Source organism: Watersipora subatra, chromosome 7 (assembly GCF_963576615.1).
Source record: "Watersipora subatra chromosome 7, tzWatSuba1.1, whole genome shotgun sequence".
Lineage (NCBI taxonomy): Eukaryota > Metazoa > Bryozoa > Gymnolaemata > Cheilostomatida > Watersiporidae > Watersipora > Watersipora subatra.
Genome location: NC_088714.1, coordinates 843721 through 849041, shown reverse-complemented (window position 1 = coordinate 849041; position 5321 = coordinate 843721). Strand labels below are relative to the sequence as shown.

Below are 5321 nucleotides of genomic sequence, written 5' to 3'. Positions count from 1 at the left end.
GCGTATATCTTAGGTATTTTACGTATTTAGGTTTCTAATTAGCTGATAACTTTATGTCGATCATGCTAAGCTATGAATGTTTGCCTGCATCCAGAGGTTTTCATGAATGTTTACCGATTTGGAGGCCTTTGGTAAACCAACAACTTGTGATAAGTTATGAGTCTTTTCAACGTAAAGCACTGCAGGAGAGATCCTTTTGATGATGATGCCATGCCGAATTCTGAATAACTTGTCACAACCTTGAATAATTTTGGAAAGAAGTGTGATGCATTGGCAATGTGCTTAACTCAAAGCCCTGGCGATGATTTTAAAAGAGTTTGGAACTCAGCTACGTTTACTAACTCCCCTTTTTAATTTGAAGTAGTAGTTATTCTCCCTTGTGTTGAAAATAAAACTGATTATTGCGGATTTTAATAATTCACGGAATAGACAGTATGCATACTCGCGAATTATTAAATCCATAAAATAATTTCATCCTGTAGGGTATATATATTAACTTGTATGTGAGTTCTGGTGTATATAATATATCATCTTTATCAACTCGTATGTGAGTGTTGGTGTACACTATATATCATATATATTAACTTATATGTGATTCCTGTGTAGGCTATAGTATATCGTATTCTACATACGGCTCAAGTTAACTGATAGTAGTTTGAACTAGTTGAGACGTTCTGCTATTGAATACACGTTGCAAAAGGTTTCCCCAACTTTTGATAAGATGCATACAGACGGCCAATTGCAAGGCCCCAGAAACTCTTTGGTTCTTTGGTCTTGCGGGTTCTTTTTGGTAGTAGCAATGCTGTAATCGCTGTTGTCTCTTCACACCTCTTGTCTCATGCAGTGCAAAAAAAGTGCCTAAAAAGAACAGAATGTTTTAGCTGCCAAAGCAAGTGTTAATCATCTTTCTCCTTTTTCTTGAAATGATTTTTGATAATGAATCATGCTTTGTTCAAACGGTTGTAATGATAGTTTCAGCACCAGATATCATGAAGCACCCTTTATGTTTGGATGGTTGTTTTATTGTCAATCTAAGCAGAAAAGATGCTATAAAAGGGTGTCAGCTGCGTGTGCACAGACTGTCAGCACAGCCAGCATGTTGAGCTCATACAGAAGGAATGATCAAATGCTTACAATTGAAACAACATACAGAGTTTTTTTAGATTAGCTTAAAATGAACAGATGAATCCAATTTATTGGCTGTACCAAACACTGTTTCAAGCTTTTGTTTCCAGAAGAAGTGAAAACAACATTCCTTTCAATAGTTTTTTTCTACAATGACTTGGGAGAGCAAACAATTTTTATACACACAGTTAGTGGCGAAGACAATTGAGCTCACGGGGTTAGCAAAGCAGCTGCGTAAGTGCATGAACATGCACTTGTGTATTGTGTATGCTTGTATGTAAGTTACTAAAACAACTCTCTAAAACAACTCTTCTCTCTTAGATGTTAGTTTGGCAGGTGCCAACAGGTAAGAAGTACAAGTATATTTGCTTACTAAGTAGTTAATGCTGTTCATATGGCAAACTTTATTCTCAATTTGAAAGTTATTTTGTCTAATATGCGGTACTTTGAGCATCCATCCTTTTAGTTTCTCCACACGATTGGTTTCTGGCTGGCCTTCATTGCCCTCATATGGACCAATGAGACGACACACAGGAAGCAGCACCTGCCTCAACTCATCATATTACTAATGCTACATGTCTTTCTATTTCTTGCCAGAACTATCTGTGAGATACACTACGTGGAGTACAGGTGAGCAGACATGGTGAAGGCTGCTGTGAGGTGTTTATTATGTAGCCAAGAGCTGACAACTATTATGCTGATTAATAAATACATATGCTATTTGTGAACTTGTGTGCTTCAAACATAATTATTAGAGCATATTTTTAGATAGTTGAATAACATACCATAATTTTTAAAAGTAATACATGTACCTGTAACTCTAAATATTCTTTGCTATCCAAGATCTACTTATCACTGATTTATAATTATACTCATGCAGCCAGCTTGCATCGGCTAGTAACAGAGTTGTAACAGAGTTGTCAGCTCTTGCCAGGGAACTGATAGAGACAAGAGAAAATATAGAGAAATATTTTCTCACAATAGAGAAAACGGCATCAAAGAGAGTTTTTAAGACAACTTTTGAAGCTTAACACAAATGTTTGGTGAAGCAATAGTCTAGGAATAAATCCATGGAATGAAATTTTTTCATAGAAAGATAGATTTTGCTTCTAAATGTGTTCGTTATCTGATGGTTGCTGGCTATTACACTTTGGCACAGCAAGACTACTAGTTGAAGATAGCTTTTCTATTATTATTATATTAATAAACATGATGACATCTCTATTGTAGAGCAGAACTCTATAGAGATGTTGATGAAGGTGAATTTGTCTCAGCCTATTGCTCATCTGTGATTGGCCAGTAAAAACAGCTATCAACTTACCCGCAATATTCAACATGAGGTAGCATTCAACAGCCAGGTAGAACTTAAGGTAAGTGAGCAGACAGTAGAGCTACATCTTGGTGCTCCCTGAGTGATAAGGCGCAGTGATATGTGAGGAATCTGAGAGAAAAAGTGGTGTAAGGGAGAAAACGGCTGTAATCTTACGTAAATGTGTTGTTTCTTTCCAGGTACAGAACTGATTATGTTGAAGAACAAAAGGGTGAGGAAGCTGAATAGGGTAAGGAAGGAAAAGGAGAAAGAACTAGAGGCTGAGGGAAAGAGAAAGAAAGAAAGAGAGAAAGAAAGAGAGAAAGAGAGAAGAGAGAGAGAGAGAGGGAGAGAGGGAGAGAAGGAGAGAGGGATAGGAAAAGGAATAGTGAGGAGAGAGAGAGGAGAGAGAGAGAGAGAGGAGGGAGAGAAAGGGGAGAGAGGGAGAGAAGGAGAGAGAGAGATGAGAGAGAGAGAGATAGGAAAAGGAATAGTGAGGAGAGAGAGAGAGAGGAGAGAGAGAGGAGAGAGAGAGGAGGGAGAGAGGGAGAGAAGGAGAGAGAGATAGGAAAAGGAATAGTGAGGAGAGAGAGGAGAGAGAGAGGAGAGAGAGAGAGGAGAGAGAGAGGAGGGAGAGAAAGGGGAGAGAGAGAGAGAGAGAGAGAGGGAGAGAGAGGGAGAGAGGAGGGCGAGAAAGGGGAGAGAGAGGGAGAGAGAGAGAGAGGGAGAGAGAGGGAGAGAGAGGGAGAGAGAGAGAGAGAGGGGGAGAGAGAGAGAGAGAGGGAGAGAGAGGGAGAGAGAGAGGAGAGAGAGAGAGGGAGAGAGAGGGAGAGAGAGAGGAGAGAGAGAGAGGGAGAGAGAAAGGGGAGAGAGAAAGGGGAGAGAGAGAGATGAGAGAGAAGGACAGAAAGAAATAGTGAGAAAGAAAGAGAGAACATAGTAATATGATCAATTATGATATAATAAAATTAGGTACGCTAAATAAACCATAGTAAGCTAAAGTCGGCTGCAATATGCTATACACTGCTGCATGTTATTATACAGTTATATGTAGAAAGTACTGCCATTTTCTACAGCGTACTACAGTATGACAGAATATGCTGAATATGTCATGGTTGATTATACAGCTGATATATATACATGTATATATAGTGACTACAACATGAGACACATTTTGAGTTTACGCATATCAACAAAAATACTTGTAAAAAGAATAAAAACTGTCGGGTAGATGACAAGTTGCAATAGCTGCTCACTTTAGTAGCTAGACAGATGTAGAACAAGTGACACTGATAACGCATGAAAGGAACCAAATATCTACTCGACATATTGTAGGTACCTACCAAGAAATATCTCCCCTTGGTAGATATTCATTGAGGGCTATCTAACACGGTATCGACCCCTCAATAAAAATCTACTTTCTCAAGAAATGCACCTTTATCAACAACTGGCTGAAGCAAGCATAAAGTACATGAACTGAGTGCTCGTCAAGATGCCTGCAATAATGTAGTAGAACAGCCGCCCGCTTCTAACAAAATTGCCACCAGCTCTGATTCTTCAGTCCGCCAAGTGACCAATTATCTTACCAAGTTTAGCAAAAACCAGTTTGTTTGTTGAGAATAAAACTAGCGAACATCTTGAGCATACATGATAAATAAAAATTCAAGTTTTGTGATGGGTGAAGACTATTGCATCGTAATATTGCATTTTCTTTCACAATGTTCACTACTCTTTGTAGCAGTCAGTTAAAGATCACACAATCAGCAATGCTGACATTAAAGGAACATTCTTACAATTGATAACTGTCAAACATCAACAACAGACACGCAGCTCAACTTTTATTATCGGCATCAGATGTTGTCAGTCTGTAGATGTTAGTCCCTACTTTTCAAACATCAGCAACCAGGAAATGTTAAACACACAGGTAAACATCTGCCAGAGATCTTATGAACCAAAGTCTCTGGGGTGTTAAACTAAGGCGCAGGTAACTTCATATCAATTTATTTAGTTAGTTAGTGTAAGTACTGTATATTACACCAATCAACCAGTCAATCATGTACCCAACACAAGGATCTCAGCCAATCATATACTCAGCAAAAGCATTTCAGCCAATCATATACCCAGCAAAAGCATTTCAGCCAATCATGTACCCAACACAAGCATCTCAGCCAATCATATACCCAGCAAAAGCATTTCAGCCAACAATTTGTCTACTACTGATAGCTCAGTAAAGTTTTCACACATTACAAGCATCTCATTCAATCATTCCCTGTAAGTTGAATTAAAATCATTTAAGTTACAGTGTCCTGAGCACTAAACATAATGCTGCCACAGAATACATGTGTTTATTATACTTGGTTTGGTAGGATTCTGTATAGACTGACATGTTGTGCACATGCTGTATATACGTAAGTGTATATACATGAGTGTAAAGACTTACATTTTAGAGCAAGCCCTGTATCTACAGGGTTTGGACTAAATGTACTAATATCCCTGTACTAATGAACTGACCTGATTTTCTGTTTTTCTGAGGCATTGAGGCGCGAAAGCCACACCAAGTTTTTGTATCCTTATGAGGTAAAAAGGTCGGTTTTGGACCACCCAGAAAATAGCTTTAACCAAATACAAAGGTGGATAAAACTTTTAGTAGTAAGTAATCTTTACTAGTAACAGTTACTGTTAACTGGGCTTGCTGACTTTCCACCAGTCTCAGGAATATTGTAATATCACAGAGTATGACTGGATATCATCGATCAATTACAAAAAATATCTTTACGGTTGCCGCTCAGCCCGACAAGCGTCAAAGGATTTTTGTGCATTGGTGCATTACGTACAGTTCATCAATACTTTTTTGATTGAGATAGAAGTGTATGGTAATTCATCATAA

General features: G+C 38.4%; 1 long non-coding RNA gene across 2 annotated transcripts; it reads left to right on the top strand.

The window, feature by feature from the left end:
* The first annotated feature begins 1323 nt into the window (after nt 1–1323).
* Nucleotides 1324–4014, top strand: LOC137399643 (uncharacterized). Of its 2 annotated transcripts, none has more exons than XR_010979168.1 (5): nt 1324–1359; nt 1592–1755; nt 2356–2495; nt 2635–2684; nt 3770–4014. It is a non-coding gene; the product is annotated as an uncharacterized lncRNA (long non-coding RNA). The 2 variants fall into 2 exon arrangements; XR_010979167.1 differs by having other exon boundaries at nt 1350–1471.
* The last annotated feature ends 1307 nt before the right edge of the window (nt 4015–5321 follow it).